This window comes from Lontra canadensis, unplaced genomic scaffold (genome assembly GCF_010015895.1).
Source record: "Lontra canadensis isolate GAN:19392208 unplaced genomic scaffold, GSC_riverotter_1.0 scaffold91, whole genome shotgun sequence".
Classification (NCBI taxonomy): domain Eukaryota; kingdom Metazoa; phylum Chordata; class Mammalia; order Carnivora; family Mustelidae; genus Lontra; species Lontra canadensis.
The window spans coordinates 4,346,007-4,363,659 of record NW_022631085.1 but is presented as its reverse complement, the minus strand read 5'-3'; the positions used below and the strand labels follow the sequence as shown (position 1 = coordinate 4,363,659).

Here is a 17,653-nt window from a genome sequence, read left to right as displayed (position 1 = left end):
ACGTTTGACCAGCCTGTGCTTAGACTCGTCAGGATGATCCCCTCACCCTCTGTCCTCACCCTCCCCACCCCCAGCCCCTCATCCGGTTCCTGTTTTCAGTGTAAAGCCCTCCTTTCCCATCCCATCCCATCCCATCCTGTGCTCTGAGCCTCTTCTACCTTAAATACTCTTTCCCTCGGGAGTGTTTCCTTGTTCAGAAATCATTGACCTACACTGTGTGGTGCTTTGTTTTTCCATCTATGAATATTTTAATAAATATTTTCATTAACTTTTAAATTTTTTTTTAATTTTTAATTTTTTATTAACATACAGTGTATTACTAGCCCCAGAGATACTCTGTGGCTTTTAAGACACTCTGTAATGTTGTCCCACCCCATCCATCTGACTATTTTCTGTCACTCTCCAGCACACCCTGCTATGTATGCAATAAGACCAGTTTCTTGCCCTTTTCACAAGCATTCCATGTTCTTTCCTACTTATGCCATTTGTTCATTTCGTTCTTTCATCTGGAATACTTTTTTGTCTTCATAACCTAATAACAAATTCAAGATGCAAGAAGGGTAGGATAACTGAGTAAAGCTCTGTAGATTAGAGGCAGAAAAGGTAGAGAGAGAGAGGTGGGGTTAAGCCATCCAGCAGAGGAAAGAATATTTCTGAGCCAGGAGGGAGGGACAGTGAATGTTAAAACCTGCAGGGGTTTTGAGTCACAGAGAAAGGAAGTTTTTTGGTTTTGTTTGTTTTTTAAATATTTTGTTATTGTTGTTTTGGACAGAGTCACAGCGAGAGGAGGAACACAAGCAGGGGGAGTGGGAGAGGGAGAGAGGGCTTCCCACTGAGCAGGGAGCCTGATGTGGGGCTGGATCCCAGGACTCTGGGATCATGACCTGAGCCGAAGGCAGACGCTTAAGGACTGAGCCACCCAGGCGTCCGAAGAAAGGAAGTTTTAAAGAAGCTCACTCACACCAAGTGGCCTTTGCGCTCAGGAAAACAGAGGCCAAGTTCTTCTACCCAGAAAGGGTTGGGGGGGGATGTGCTAGGAACCTGAGGAAAGTAGGAAATCCTCACTTGCTGTGGGCTTTGGATGGGCATTAACCAGAGGTGAGGAAAAGATTTACTGGGAAACATTGAGAATCCAGTTGAAATCAGTTACTGTGCACTGGGGACACCCTCCTCTCCTTTTCTGAGTCTGTCCAGCAGTGCTTGGCTTTAGGGATCTGGATGGGGGAAGCCAGAGTTCGACACTGGTACTGGTGAAGTGGTCTGCCCCCTCCACCACCCCTGCCTAGTTCCAGGCTGGTTAGAGGCCAGTGAGGGCTGGGTAGCCTGGAAGAGGAGGGTGCCATGCGTAACCCACCCCCACCCGCCTGCCCCCCCAACCCGCCCTCCCAACAGCTGCTCTCTTTTCCTCTAACCACTTTTCCCACCTCACTCCTCCATGGCCTTGCTGACCATCACTCAGAACATAGAAACAACCAGAAGAGGACGTCCTAAAGCTGCTTCTGCCAAGTGCTCCCTCCTAACTGCACATGGACCCGACTGCAGGTCCCGTGTGGGGCATCACCTCTGCCCTGGATGCCATCCCCTCTCCTGCTCAGGAGCGTGCCTCCGCTGACTTTGGACATCCGTCCACCCCGTCGGCTCTTCCCTGTTGCGGGGCAGGTGTGCAGTAGGCGTGGCGTGGGATTTCATCGGCTTCCGTGGTCTGCCAAGCAGGCACAAAGGAGCAATGGAGTTGAAGGGACTGAGCACTAAGTAGAATAGGGAAGAGGCCATAGTGAGGAACAAGGAACAGTAAAAAGGCAGTAGGACAGTGGCGTGGAGACCCCAGGAGGGTGAATGGATCGGTGGATCCAGACTTTGGAAGAAGGGGAGCTGGAAATTTAGGAGGTGGTGGTCAGAGGGTGGGTAGACGAAATTGTGACGATGGAGTATTCTTGGTTTGGCAGGTGGGCTTGGGGGTGAGGGTGGTGGATAACAGCCCTGTGGTGAGGATGGTCTGGCGGTAGGACATTCAAAGCCAGGGGCCTTCAGGGCGGTGGGGGAGGGAGCGTCTGGAAACAAGAGTGATGATGAGCTGATGATACTTACCCCACCTCCAAGTCCAGGGGCTTGACGGCTGCAGGAGGGAAAACCGCCGCTGGATGGGGCTGCACAGGAAGCCACGCGCCAGAGCCAGATTTGCCTGGTTCTGCTCTCACTCCTGTCTGTTCTGAGTGCGACAGCCAGAGGGACCAGTCAAGAGCAGAAGTCCGATTTTTTTTTTTTTAAGATTTTATTTATTTGACACAGAGAGAGATCACAAGTAGGCAGAGAGGCAGAGAGAGAGGGGGAGGCACGCTCCCTGCCGAGCAGAGAGCCCACTGTGGGCCTCGATCCCAGGACCCTGAGATCACGACCTGAGCCGAAGACAGAGGCCCAACCCACTGAGCCACCCAGGCGCCCCAGAAGTCCGATTTTTGTATCCCTGTTGTACTCCAGCTCCTCTTTATAGCTTGATCCCTTACGTCCTTCACGGTTGGGGTTACTCAGGTGTTTCCTTCTCAGGGCTTTCCTCGCCGCCCTCTTTGAATTCAAGCACTACCATCCCCATTCCCTGCATTTCTGTTTGTCCCCACAGCACTTAACAGCTCATCGGCAGTCTGTTCTACTGATTTGTAAATTCCAGAAGGACGGACACTTCTGGGTTATTATGTCATCCTATTTTCAGACTGCGTCAGACCCTGTATCTAGTACAGAATTGGGCAAAAGGCAGGTATTCAGTGAATATTCAGTGAATATTAGTTGAATGTAGAAATTGATGGGTGGCTGGAAGGAGGCAAGGCGGCCTGAACAAGCAGATACAAGAGGGAAGGAGGCAGTGGGTGTGGTCGCCAAGTTCTGGGGTGGGCCTGGGTTGGGATTGTTGTGTGGGGGTTGGAGAGGATCTTAGGTTTCCCATTGTGGAGGAAGCTGAATTTCTGGGAGCCTGGATGATTCGAGAGAAGTCCAGCTCCTCTCGCACGATGGCAGGGGATTAGACAGAAAAACTACACATCAGGCCCAGTCACAGAGGAATTCAGGAGGGGGCAGTACATGATTCTAACAGACAATGAGGAGGAGACAGTTTGCGGGGGTGGGGGGGGGAAGGAAAAACATATCCACAGAGAAACTAAGTAATAGTTGGGAGGTGTGCCTCCCCTTACATCAGGCTTCATTCCCCCACCGAAGTCTCCAGAGTGCACTAAGTTAAATACGAGCTCTTTTAGTTTAGTAGGTCTCTTGAATTATTTTAGGATAAAAAGCATTACACAGAACTAAAACGTCTGTTACTCTGGCATGAGATAACAAGAGTCTGTCACTAAAAGTAGTGGCTGTGAATGGCGAGTCCTTGGGATCGCTGGGGTAGAATTCTAGCATTTGCTTTTCGGACTGTCATAGGTTCAGAATATAGAGTATGATTTGCTCTGGTATATTTGTGGTTGGAAACTTTAATGTGCCAAAGTCTTCTCAATTGACATCTGAATGTCTTAATTATGTTTCTGGTAAATTTATTATTCTAAAGTACCCTGCCAGACCATACTGCTTTACAAAGTTGGCAGGATGCTGCTGATGACCTAATGTATGATTGAGACTCACTGCAAGTATTCTAAATGTTTCAGTGCAATACTATTTATTTTGTCCGTTTGCAGTGCGTTTTAGGTGTACTTTAGTACATTAGAAGAGTTGTTTTCTCCTAGCCCAAAACAAATAAGCATAAAACAAGTGTTTAAGTATTTTAAACCCACTTCCCACATTTATTTATTTTTTTTAGGCAAGAAGTGCCTTCCAGGACATCAGAAAGTGTAGTCCCATTTCCAGGAGGATGGGTAGATGATAGCCCCTTTGCAGCCTACACTTGAGGCTGCTTCCACCATGTTTCTGCTGACTCTCAGCTTTACTGCCTTACACCTCCCGCCCTTAGCTCTCAAACCTTATTTTCTCCTGCTGTCTGGTTCACTTCAGTTCCATTGCTTCCTTTCTTTCCAGTACCTTCAGATCCAAATTTCTCATCATCCTGTAGGTCTCCTTTTCAATATTGTTTTCTCAGATCTTTCTAGATTCTTCCCTTCCTGCTTCATTCCGTCCCTCTGCTGCACACTGTCATCATTACGCTTTCCCTTCCTCAGTTCTTACACCTTATTGTAATGACACGTTTTATGTCCTTGTACCCTTGTAGAGTCCATGACCTCTGAAGGACCACATCTGTCTCCATTATGTCCTCAGCACCTAGAAGAAACAGTGCCCGGGACATAGAAATCCCTCACAGATACGTGTTTAGGAGTGAAGGGATGAATGGGAGAGGACCCAGGTCCTTCCTCCCTGTCTCTGCAGAGGGGCCAGGTCGCCTCTGCCGAGAAAGCATCAGGTCACCGGTGTGTTTATGGCTGTGCTCATGGTGATGGGGAGGGTGACCCTCAGACTCTTTGAACTCCTAACTGGCTGTATTTGGAATGATTCTACTCAGATGAAGATCTGGTGCTTGTTACTGACTGTACCTACTCTTTCTTCTGTGTGGCCCTCTGGGGAGGAAGAATGATGAAGTAAATAGATACATTTCAGTGAAATAGTCTTAGTTCTTTCCCCAAATCCTGCTGCTGTGTCTGCTAGGATCACGTGCCAAATGTCTAGGTTTTTAAGGCAAAGTTACATAAAATGAATCACGTAGTAGGGATATATGTGCTATTTGGAGGTTTCCTACTTTGTTAGTAAGGATAGTGACTTAGAAAAATACTCTGAATACATAACCTACTTTGCCCAGTTCCCTGGAGTTTGATCAAAGTTTATTTAGCACTTTGTGTAACTCCACAACCCCTTACTGTAAATCCTTGAGCCCGCCTGCGTTTTGGAATACAGGCTTTTTCTAATTTTAGGTAATACGTTTTTTATTCTGGGTTTTTGTTTGTTGGCTGGTTTGTTTTTTTTTTGGTTTTTTGTTTTGTTTTGTTTTAGGGGTTTTTTAGAGAAGTGTTTGGGGGTGGGGAGCTATGGAGAGAGAGAATCTCAAGGAGGCCCCATGCCCAGGGTGGAGCCCCATGTGGCGCTCAATCTCATGGCCTGAGATCACGATCGGAGCCAAAATCAAGAGTCAGATGCTTAACCAACTGAGCCACCCAGGCGCCCCAGGACTTTTTTTGAATTTTAAAAAGTTACTGTGCTACCCAGTGAGGTCTGGGGCACTACCCTGTAATTAAACATCAGGACTCCTGCCTTGAAATACTCACATTCGGTAGGGTGAACGTGCTATGAATAGCCTCGACTGAGTCCGCATTCTGGTCTCGCTGCCACATGGTTCTGGTTAGGTTGGGCCAGAGATGAATTTTAAAACTTCAAGGTTTGGGAGTTTGTGGGGCTTTGAAATTAGTAGGCAGAGAACTGGCATAGGTACACATCTTAGTGTGGTACTTAATACCCAAGCATCTCTTGAATGCTTTCCCTCCATCAGAATCAGCGTTAGGTCAAGCCATGACTGTCGTCTGGGTTGTGGCAGCCCCTTCCCACTCAGTTACTAAGCAATCGATTGTCCTAAATCAAGCTTTGTTTATATCACTCCTCTGTGTCAGTCATTTCGGTGGCTTCTTACTGTCCTAAAGATAACATCGGCCTTTCTTGGCCATCAGACAAGGCCATTATGATCTGGGCCTGTCTGCCCCTCCAGGGCTTCAGCAGCTGCTCCCACTTTCCATTGTACAGACGTATTTCTTCTGTTCCATAGTTCCACCTGCCCACTAGCTGTCCCTCGTGTCTGGGATAACCACTTTACCCAGCCTTCGTCCTTACATTTCTTTCTAACTCGTATGATTTTCAGGTTTTGAATTAGATGTCACTTCCGAGGAAACCTTTTCTTTCCTGGTGCTAGAGGCGATGATGCACCTTTGTATTTGGAAGACATTTTATACTCCTTGTGCATCGTGCTATAATTACATTGCTGATTCTCTAGAGCAGGTTTCTCATTCTTGCACTATGGACACTGTTGATGTGCCTGTCTCATGGCCTGGTATGTAACTCTTTCATAGGCCTCTGACATTTGACCTTCTTGGCCTCTGGCTTTTGACCTCTGCCATTTGCCCGCTAGACATGGTTCTAAATCATCTATACCAGGTTTCTCTGCCTTGGCCTTATTGACATTAGGGGCCAGATAATTAATTCTTTGTTGTGGGGACTGTCATTGTAAGGAACATCCTTGGACCGTACCCACAGATGCCAGTAGCATACCCCCTGCCCTCTGCTGCATTGTGACAACCCACAATGTCTCTAGACGTTGTCACATGGTCCCTGGGGGACATAGTCACCCTTAGTTGTGATCCATGGTCTAGAAGGAAAGCTCTTCATGGCAGAGGCCATGCTTCTATGGGTCTTCATAGCCCTAGCTTGGCACACATAGGTGCCCTTAAAAGTATTGAAGTAAACTGGTGAGCAGGGGTGGATGATGGTGCTGCACAAGGAAGGAGATGGGTCAACGGTTGGATGGGTGGTTGAAGAAAAAGGCTCTGCTCTCTCGTAATGTGGAGCGTATGCATGTGCTTTCTGCGGGATTGAGCTACTACAGACAGTGGGCTCAGGCTCCATTCTGCCTGTTTGGGTGATACCCCTTTTACCTACTGGGCCATTCCCCAAGGACTGCTTTCCTCCCTTAGAGCTACTGGCACAGAATCTCCTGATTGCTGAGAGGCCGCCTTAGAATCCGCCAGGAAGCATTTGTTAGAGCGCCCAGGAAGAAATGGGCACAGAATCGGGAGATAGATAATCAGAAGGAATGAGATAATCCGATAGGAATCAGAAGCAATCCCCGCCCTTCAGGTGCTCCAGCGATGTGCAGAAGACACCGGGTTGGTTTGTCTCTCTGTCCGGAAGGCCCTTCCACCCTTCCCTTCCTGGCATATTCCTATCCCTCCGACCCAGTCGACGCTATGTGGGGCCTTTCTTTATAGGTTCCCGTAGCACCTCCTCTCTTCCATCATAGTATTCCTCACAATTTAATTGCATAGCTTTTTCCTTGCTTGTCTCATGTTTCTGTTCCTTGCGGCTAAACTCTGTGAAGGGAAGGGCAGTGTATGTTTCTGCAGCTCCTGGCACAGGAACTGGCACCTTGGAGGCATTTAATATACAATTTATATAAATGTGAGGATGCACATAGTAGGCCCTCCAAGAGCAAAAAAGTACCGTGTTGGTTTGGGCAGTGAGATGGGAGAAGAAATTGGACTGAAAGTATCTGGGTTGACTTTCTGGGAGAAAAGAAGTAGAAAATAAAGAAGGCAAGAAAAGAAAATAGAAAAGCTGCCCAGGCATGATGTGAGGAGACAACCCCTTCAATAGGTGTCCCTCTGCTGCTTTCTCTCTTTCTTGAAAATGCAGATTACGCTTTGAAATAACCTACGGATATGGAGAAATATGGAGAATGATACAACCTCTGTACAGCTTAGTCACATCATAACATTTTGCTACCTTTGCTTTACATGGAAAGCCTAAAATGATATGAAGTGAAACAGTGCACGTAGAGCCGATGCCCCCTGCGGACGTGCCAGTGCCAGATGCTGTTCACCATCCTCCCAAAGTGAGGATGTGTGACTCCCTTCCATGGCTTTCGACTCATGCTACATGCCTTTGTATTGATACACACTGTATTTAGTTTGTGGGTCTTGAACTTTGGGCAGTATGGTATATTCTTGTATATTACAGCGACTTGCTTGTTCTTTTCACGGTATGTAGGAGATACTTCCATGCTGATGTATGTAGCAATAATTCCTATCGTTCATGACTATTATCCATTTTTGTTATGTGGCATTTTATGATTATAATAGTTTGTTCATGTGCTGTCAGCAGGAGTTTGGTAATTTCCATGCTTTGCTCTTGGACAGTGTTGCTGTGAACATGCAGTACCTATTTTCTGGTGCATATCTAACAGCTTCTTGAGGGTGTACCTAGAGGTGGAACGGCTGGCACATAGGGTATGTGCATCCTTGACTTAACTAGGTGTTGCCAGATCATTCTCCAGTTGTACCAAGTGCAGCTCCTTAGAGCAGTGTCTGAGAGTTCCTGTTGTCCCATACCCTTGCCAGGCCTTGGTATTAACAGATTTTCAGTTTTTTTGCTCATTTGAAGTGGTACATTTTCTTCATTTCTGGTGTGTTTGAGCTCATTTCCTTGTTTATTTGACTATTTCACTTTCCTCCTTTGTGACTTGTTTCTCTTCTGTATGTTTTTTCTGTCAGATTGCTTACCGCCACCGCCCTCTGTATCTTTAGTTCTTTATATGTTCTGGCTACTTATCTTTTGTTGATATTTTGCATTTCAAATATGTTCTCCCAGTGGCTTATCTTTTATGGTGTGCTTTGTTGTGTGCAAGTTTACATTTTCATCAAGTCATATTCATTTATGGTTGGTGCTCTTTGCATCATGGTTAATAAATCCTGCCGTACTCAGAGTACTTTGGGGCCATAAAGAGATCCTACCATATTTTCTTCTAAAAGTTTGTTCTGCTCTTTAGCATGAGTCCAATCCACATGGCATTTATTTGTGTGTGTGGTATGAGATAGGGAATCATTTTCCATGTGAATAAACTGGTGGTATGAGCCAGCATCTCCGATTGCATAGTCCATCTTTTCCCCCACTAATTTGTAATGCCACTTTGCCATGTATTAGATTGCTCAATCTGCAGTTCTGCTCCACTGGTCTAGCGTACATTCTTGTGTCACTTTTATACTGGCTTAATTACTGGAAATTGATATATTATGCAAAGCTCCACGGTGGGAACTTCGACCAGATGGTTGTGATTGGAACGTAGGGTCTGGCAGTAGAGTAGTGGGTATTTGCCTTGGGCAAGTCGGTGGATGTGATACTGGGCAGGGTTTTAAGGAGAACTTTAAGGGCACAGATTAGATCTAACCATGGGACCCAGTGGGTCACTGGGTGCTGCTGGGGATAGCCATGGGGACTATCTTTGAGCAGCCTTCAGTGGTTTTTTCAGAGCGAACTAAGGGTCTCAAAATGTTACCATTTGTACATTCCCCACAAACTTGTATATATCCCTTCTGTTTTTTCTGGAGACCTTTCTGTTAGCTTTTCTTTAAAGTGTTATTCTCTTAAAACCTCACCAAATGCTTCAGACATCTCTTACATGAGAAAGCCTTTAGAAACTGGTTATTATGAACATTCATTGCTTTGGTGTTACAGCTTTCATTTGAAAACGGGTTCCTAGCATTGCCATTTTCTTTTACAGTTAATGTGGCCCCCTTTTTTAACCTCAGGCTTTATTTTCTTCTCTACTTTGTACTGAATTGAATCAGAAAAAAATGAATGCTATTTTTAAGTGCTATTATTCTTTTGAAGAAAAGCTTCCATCTAAAATGTTTGTCTAAACTCCAAGGGGTTTCTAGCAACTGCACTTACTTTATGAAGAATGAGTAACATGACCTTTTCTTTAAATTTTAGAGAACAAGAGTGATGTCATGACGCTCCAAATATATGTCATTGTCTTCCTTATTTTGCTGGTATTTGAAGTCTTGTTAAGTAGTTAACTGACTTAGTAGGAACCAAATAACTTAGAAAATTGGCAGTACATAGATCAGTAAGCCCTCGTGAACCCTCTGGTGCTTCTGTGCTGTTTGAGAAAGAACTGTTAAAAGAGATGCAGCATGGGGCAGGAGGGCCCAAAACCTCTGTATTTCTGTTTTTCTAATTGGAAATGGATTTATTCTCTTTGCAGACTACACAAGTACAGCATGCTCATTGTGTAAACTTCACACAATTCCAAGGAGTCTAGAATAGCACCACCCACTAGACCCTCATGCAGTGACGGGGGCGTCCTCATCTGTCCGCCGGTGCAGTAGCCATTAGCCCCACATGGCCATGGGGCACTTGAAATGTGACTAGTTTGATTGCAGACCTGCATTTTTTGTCTCATTTAATTTAAATTCATTTAAATCTAAACAGACACATGTGGCTGGCAGCTGTAGTCTGGGACACTGAGTGCTCACCCGTGGAAGTGTATACTGGCAGTCAGTCCCTGCATGTCTGTTGGTCTCCGTGTCTTCCTGCCCATTTTTGCTCTTCTTTGCCTCCTGCCCCATCTCTGTCCAGCTCGCCGTCTTCCTCTTTAGTTTGCCTTGTCCAGTCTCTCCCTACCTGCTCTTGCCTGCCAGCCTGCCCGCTACTCTGCCTACCTGCCCCAGTTCTCTTGCTCAGTCCGTGTGTGGGTTGTATGTATACGTGATCTTTTCTGTTCAGTAGCCAGGTTTTCTATCTATATCTATATCTGTATATAAAATGGATATTTACCCTTTCAATTCAGTTCAGGTACTGGTGGGCAATAGGTTCTTCTCAGTTTCTGTCTTTGAGTATTTTTTTTAACTACTATAACATTAATATAACTACAACATTATATATATATATATATATATATATATATATAGTTATAACTATAACATTTTCCTGTTATATTTTTTTCCTGTATGTTCTTCGCGTACTTTGCTGTCGTGCACAGGGTTGAGTTGTTCAAAACCATGAAATCTGTCTTTTGTTTTGTGCTTTGGTACCTGTTGGAGTTGCCTGAGCACTTCAAAGAAAGACTCACTGCCCCACGTCATACCCTAACCACTTGCCTCAAGGACCACATTAAGGTTTACAGCCTTTAATAGTGCAGTGTGCTAAGAAGATGGAGACTGGAATGTTGCATTAATATGAGTGTCTGCCCACTGCTGTCTGTCTCAGGTCGGCAGTGGTGCAGCTGCCTGTTCCTTTCTGGAGCCGTCTTGTCAAGGGTGCGTAGGTAATGGCAGCACAGGGCTCACCCTCTGTCCAGCCCCTCCCGGGGCGGGGGGTGGAGGGGGGCACTGCTTCCTGGTCGGAATTCCATTGCAGGTAAATACTTGGGGACTCAGTCTCTTCTGGATTCAAAAGGAAATCATAATTCCTACCCACAGTTTAATGGAAATCTTGGTCTGGCAAAGAATGGTCATGCCAGCCAAAGGTTTGAAACCTGAGAAGAGTTGAAGGTGGCCCCAGAGATGGGTGAGGGTGAGTGGGAGCCCTCTGTGGCTGACAGCTCAGCTCTGTCCAGTTGGCAGGTCTTTTTTTTTTTTTTTTTAACCATATCTCCCAGAATTTTGTAAAAATATTCTGTTGCCACATATCTGATAAAAACTCTTGAGTCTTTTAAAAATAACTTGTTTAATGAAATTCCATGTAATAGTTGCTTTTATTTGGCAAGTGGGCTTTATGCACTAAATCTGTCTTAGAAGGTTTATAATAAGCTGAGGTCATTTCCAAGTGATCTTCCAAGGTCCATGTTCCAAGTGATGATTAAAGATTTTTTTCATCTTTATCTGAAAAATATTTTTCTTAAGGACAATGATGTATTTATAGGAAATAATTAAAGTGATGTTGCTTGAAAAACAAAGGGATTGTGGAACACAATCTGAGCTGCCTTCCCCTTCAGTAGTTAGTCATTTCCAGTACGGATCTTGTAACCCTGATAATTACTTCAAGGACTAAATTCAAAATCCTGAACTTCTCTGGCTCCTTTAAGAAAAAGCCAAAGAGGTAAATGTTATAAGAAATAAAAAGTACATGGAGAGCTTTTACTGATTGTACTTAAAAAAACAAACAACTTCGGGAATCATGAAATCCATTGAGATTAATTTGGGTACCTAGATTTCAGAAGTGACTATAAGAACAATGCCCTTTCTTTCTTTCTTTCTTTTATTTATTTATTTTTAGAGCCGTTGGAGAGAGGGGGGAGGGGGAGGGAAAAAGGAAGAGAGAGCATCTTAAGCAGGCTCCACTCCATGCCCAGTGTGAGCCCCCCCATCTCACCACCCTGAGATCATGACCTGAGCCAAAATCAAGTCACATGCTTAACCAACTCTGCCACCCAGGTGCCCCAGAACAGTACCTTTCCTTTATTTATTTATTTTTTACTAAAGATTTTTTATTTAAAATATTTGTCACAGAGAGAGAGAGCACAAGTAGGGGGAGCAGCAGGCAGAGGGAGAGGGAGAAGAAGGCTCCCTGCTGAGCAGGGAACCCAACGTGGGGTTCGAGCCCAGAACCCTGGGATCATGACCTGAGCCAAAGGCAGACTCTTAACCGACTGAGCCACCCAGGCACCCCAGTACCTTTCCTTTAAAAATGAGTTCATTTTTTTTTTTTTCTTTCCCGTGTCCTATTGCCAGCTATCTGAAATCCAAAGCCTGTTAAATCCCAAATGTTGGAGGGGTGCCTGGGTGGCTCAGTGGGTTAAGCCTCTGCCTTCGGCTCGGGTCATGATCTCAGGGTCCTGGGATCAAGCCCCACATCGGGCTCTCTGCTCACCGGGGAGCCTGCTTCCCCTCTCTCTCTCTGCCTGGCTCTCTGCTTACTTGTGATCTCTCTCTGTCAAATAAATAAAGATTAAAAAAAAAAAATCCCAAATGTTGGAGAAGACAACACAATATATAAATATTGATTTCAACTTCTGTTACTTCTAGAGCTAGCCTGTATTATGCCTGTGTTAGGGAGATTTTAAAACCCATTATCATTTATTCATCATGGTATTTTTGTGTGTCTGAACAGTTGGTAGGAATAACTTTTTTTTTTGGAGTTTGAAGTCTAATTAGGAAGTCAAGACAAGCTAGAAATAAAGCCTATTGTGAAGTTTTTGCAAAATTTAGATAATAAGTGTGATGCTCTATGTCATTGCATATACTAGGGGACCAGGCCTGTGGTAGACAAAATAATGGTACTGGTTGCTAACCTTGATTGACTCTGCATGGTGTGCTCGCAGCTCTGCTGTGACCTCTCATCTCTCTTCAGTTCTCCTTTTAATTCTACAAACTACGAGCCTTCATCACTTCCATCTTTAACCAAAGATCCTGTGGCTTTGAAAGTTCTTACCCACCAACTAGACAATTTCAGAGCTGGAATTTGAACCCAGGCAGCCCAATAAACAGAAGAAAGCCTTCACCACCGGAGGTCTTAAGTAATACGGGCTGAATACAATGACAGGTGGATACTCCAGCCAGGATATTACCATAGCTAAAGAGGAAGCCAGTGAGCAGTTACTGAATGCCTTCTCAGCGCCAAGCATGACTCCCAGCACTTAACATATATCGTCTGCTTTAATTTGCACCCACAAGCTTGGGAGACACCATTTATACCCATCTTACAAAGAGGCTTAGGGAGGTGAAGTGACTTGCCCAAAGTCATGCCCCTTGTAGCTCGTGTGGTTTACAACTGCACAGGAATGATTAATACCAATTTAAGAGAGATTTTTATTAGTTTATTGCAAGGATTGCTTTCGCTCTGTTCAGTTCAGTATTTTAACCCTTGGCTAAGTTGAATATAGAAAGACAAATTGTAGATGACACAAAGGTGAGAGGAGGTCTCTATTGTACTAGAGGATGAGACAGTATTCAAAAAGGTTCTTTGGTTTTGATTTGTCTCTTTTTGAAACATAAGTACTACATCCGCCTGTTCAAAGATGATATAGTAAAACAGTAGGAAATCTACTCTCCCCACAGCCAGCAGGCACACCGTCACACCAGTGCGCCCTGCTCACACAGGTGACAGCCACTCCACCGCTTTCTTGTGTCTGCACCCAGCGTTCCACTGTAGCAAAATGAATATATTCTTTTTCTCTTTCTCTCATTTACTGTCTCACTTAGCAAACCAGATCTCTCTCCCTGTCAGTGCCCCCGGAGAGCTTCCTCGTTCTTTCTGATAACTGCATGGTGCTTACTGTGTGGATGTCCCATGTATTTAATACCGTGAATACACAACTGTGTATTTAACCTGTCTCCCGGGGTTGTGACTGGAGTTTTTTCTAGTTGTTTGCTATGAAAAATCAAACTGTGAGAAATCGTCTTTTGCCATGACCTTGCTCTGACTTTATTTTTTATAAATGTGTGGTAACAGCCACTGCTTTTGACATACATTTCTGATTTTTGACAAATAAACCACAACCACAATCAAGATGTAGAACAGTTCTCTCACCCCCAGACTTCCCCTTGACTTCCCTTTTGTTATCAGCCCCACTCGTGGCAGCCACTGATGTCTTCTCTGTATCTAGAGCTCTGGCTTTCTCACAGAAGTGGCTTTCCAGTTCTTGAAGCCCTTTGGGGGGCGGCTTTCTTTCACACAGAGGACTACATTTGAGACTTGGGTATATTGCTACAGGTGTCAGGAGCTCTGTCCTGCTACTGCTCAGGGGCGATCTGTTGTATCGATGCATCAGTTTTTTATTCCGCTCAGACCGAAGGTCATGTGAGTTGTTTCCAGTTTGGGGCGGTTCTAAGTGATGCTACTATACAAGTGTACATACAGATCATATTTTTTTTTAAAGCGACCTTACTGAGGTGCCATTTATATACCTGAAGTTTTACTTATTTAAAAGTGTAAAGTTCAGTGATTTTTAGTAAATTTACTGAGGTAGGCAGCCTTCGCTACAATCTACTGTTACAACATTTTCATCACACCAACAAGAAACCTAGTAGCCATCCCATGTACATGTAATCTTGGTTTCCACCCCAGCCTCAGAAGACCACTGTTTTCAGTCATGAAGGCTTTCTGCTATGCTTTTTCTGGAAATCTCATGTAAATGGAATCATACGATATGAGGTCTTTGGTGTCTGGCTTCTTTTACTGAGCGTAATGTATTTTAGTTTCTTCCATGTTGTGTCAGTATTTCTTTCCTTTTTGTTGTTAAATAATATTCCATTAAGATATACCACTTTTTGCTAATTTCATTAACTAGTTGATGGTCATTTAAATTGTTTATAGCTTGGGACTATTAGGAATAATGCTGCTATGAATATTTGCTTGTGTGTATCTTTGTGTGGATACACATTTTCATTTCTCTTGCTAGATACCTGGGAGTGGAATTGCTGGATCACAGGGTAAAATTACATTTAGCACTTTAAGAAAATACCAAATTGCTTTCCAAAGTAGCTCTATCATTTTACATTCTCACCAGCACTGTGTGACAACTCCTCGCAACTATTCCAACTAACACAAAAAAGACCAATGACCCAACTTTTAAATGGGCATTTTTTCCAGAGAAAATACGTAAATAGCCAATAAGCACATGAATAGGTGCTCAACATCATTAGTCATTAGAGAAATGCAGATCAAAACAACAATGAGGTACCAGTTCATCTCCACTGAAATAGCTATGATTAACCCCCCCAAAAAGAAAAGGATTTGGAAAAATTAGAACCCTTCTATTTTGCTGGAGGGGAGGATGTAAAATGATGCATGCTGTGTATCCCTGTGGATGTGGACATTTGTGTATTGTTCTTCAAATAGTTAGGCGTACAGGTACTATATGGTAATTCCACTCCTATGTATGTACCCAGGAGAATTGAAAACATGTTCACACAAAACTTGAACATGAGGTTCATAGCAACATTACTCATCACAGCCAGAAAGTGGAAACAATCGAGTCCATCACTGATGAATGGATAAGCAAAATGTGGTAAATCCATATAATGGAATATTACTTATCTCGAAAAAGGAAACAAATACTGACACCTGGTACAGCATGGCTGAATCTTTGAGAACATTATGTTAAGTGAGAGGAGCTCCCCACAGAGGCCTCATACTCTATATGAAATGTCTAGAATAGGCAAATCCATAGAGAGAGAAAGTAGATGAGTGGTTGCCAGGAGCTGCAGGGAGAGGAGACAAGGAGATGATTGCTGATGCACGTGGGATTTAAGTGTGGTAAAAATGTCCTGGAATTAGTGAGAGTTGCATGCCTTGTGAATATACTAAAAATCACTGACTTTCATGGAATGTGAATTTTATCTCAATTAGTTGAGAAAAACTCCAAACTCCTTGTCCACTACTGTCGTAAAACTAATAAAATTTTCACAGATGATTGAAATTGTTCTTTTATGATATGTGCCAAAGTGTATTTATTTTATTTTTTTAAAGATTTTATTTATTTATTTGACAGACAGAGATCACAAGTAGGCAGAGGCAGGCAGAAAGAGAGGGAGGGAAGCAGGCTCCCTGCTGAGCAGAGAGCCCGATGCGGGGTTTGATCCCAGGACCCCGGGATCATGACCTGAGCCAAAGGCAGAGGCTTTAACCCACTGAGCCACCCAGGCGCCCCAGTGCCAAAGTGTATTTAATGTAGAGAAGAATTCACAAGTATTCTGAAGGACTGTGATAAAATGAGAATAGATTTCCGATTTAACAGTGGCAGTAGAAACTGAGTTATAGTCGTGGAGTTGCTAGGGTGCTGTTAATGGTACTCTGAATATGAACTTTCATTTGGCATGTACTCTGAACATTTGTCTCAAAGTACAGTATTAACATATTTTGCATAAAGTTAGACGATTACAAAGTAATATCTAAGTTGTAATTTGTATTAACAAACATGAGGAAACTTAAAAAGGCCCAAGTTTCTAACTTGAGATGCCTTTGGCATCAACATAAATCTTTAAAATGCTTTGTGGTAGAACTTCTTTTATCTCTTCTCCGCTGGTCCAGTTTGCTGGTTTACCGACCTTCTCCAGGCCCTTTGTCTTGGGGACAGGAGGTGACACTGAAGTCTGGTATGCATTTCTGTTCTCACTGATGAAGTTGTATGCTAACCAAAAATCAGCTGTGTTTATTCCCAAATCCGTTTATGCCAGTAGCAGGAGTAATCATAATTACATAGTTTAACTAAATGTTACATAAAGTGATGAAGTACGAGTGCAAAAAAAGTTAAATATTTGGAAACACCAAGTCATTTACTTAATACTATTGAATCAGGTGTGTGAGAGAAATGGAAAAATCGGATTAAAAATTGTAAAAATATAGTTCTTTATTTAAAATCCTTTAAATTTTTGTTCCACTTTATAAAAAATTGAATCTCAAAATCATAGACCGTGGTGGTTTATGCCAGACAGCTGATACATGTGGAAAGAGAAGGCCTTGACCCGGTAGTGGAAGACTGGCAAAACCAGAGGACATTTACAGATTCTGATTTTAAAAGAAAACATGTCAAGATTTACGTGTATTATCCTTAATGACTCCTCTTGTTTAAAAGAATGTTTGAGTATAGCTGATATACAGTGTTGTTACACGAGTTTCAGGTGTCTAACATAGCATTTCAGCAGTTCTACGCTCTGGGCAACAACTCTAGGCTCATTGCAAGGACGGCTGTCTTGTCACCGTACAGTGCAGTTACTATTATCGGCTATATTTCTGATGCTGGGCCTTTCATCCCTGTGGTTTAATCATTCTAGAACTGGAAGCCTCTACCCTCTGGCAAACCCTGGCAACCATCAGTTTGTCCTCTAAAACAACTCCTCTTTTAACTGAGTCTTTTCAGTTTACCAACTACCTACCTGGTAACTAGCTACCTGGTCCCATCTGCTACTTAACTAGCCATGAGATCTTAGGCAGGTAAATTAAACTTTAGCTTTTTGTGTGTGTTTGTGATACTTCTCAGTTTAGTAAAACACCTTGTTTAAATTTAAATTCTACTGATTCCTAGTATCACAAAGAATAAAGAGCTAGAAAATAGAAGAGACTTCCCTCTTTCTTCCTTTTCCCTTCCTCTTTCCCTCTCTGCCTTATAGAACCTGGAAGTAGGAGTACAGTATCTTTTTTTATCTGTTAAATAAGACATTTGTTTAGTCTGTTTACAAATATTTACTTTGTAACA

General features: G+C 43.4%; 1 protein-coding gene across 5 annotated transcripts in view; it reads left to right on the top strand.

The window, feature by feature from the left end:
• MRTFB (myocardin related transcription factor B) overlaps positions 1-17,653 on the top strand; it is a 254,690-nt gene that overhangs the window by 107,294 nt on the left and 129,743 nt on the right. For 4 of the 5 annotated variants that reach the window (XM_032836275.1, XM_032836272.1, XM_032836274.1 and 1 more), the window contains exons 1-2: positions 11,378-11,391; positions 14,409-14,421. The exons of the other annotated variant lie outside the window; for it this stretch is intronic. The gene's annotated coding sequence lies outside the window, so the exon portion shown is untranslated. Of the gene's footprint in view, positions 1-11,377; positions 11,392-14,408; positions 14,422-17,653 lie in introns of those variants that run through there. 5 annotated transcript variants of the gene reach the window in all.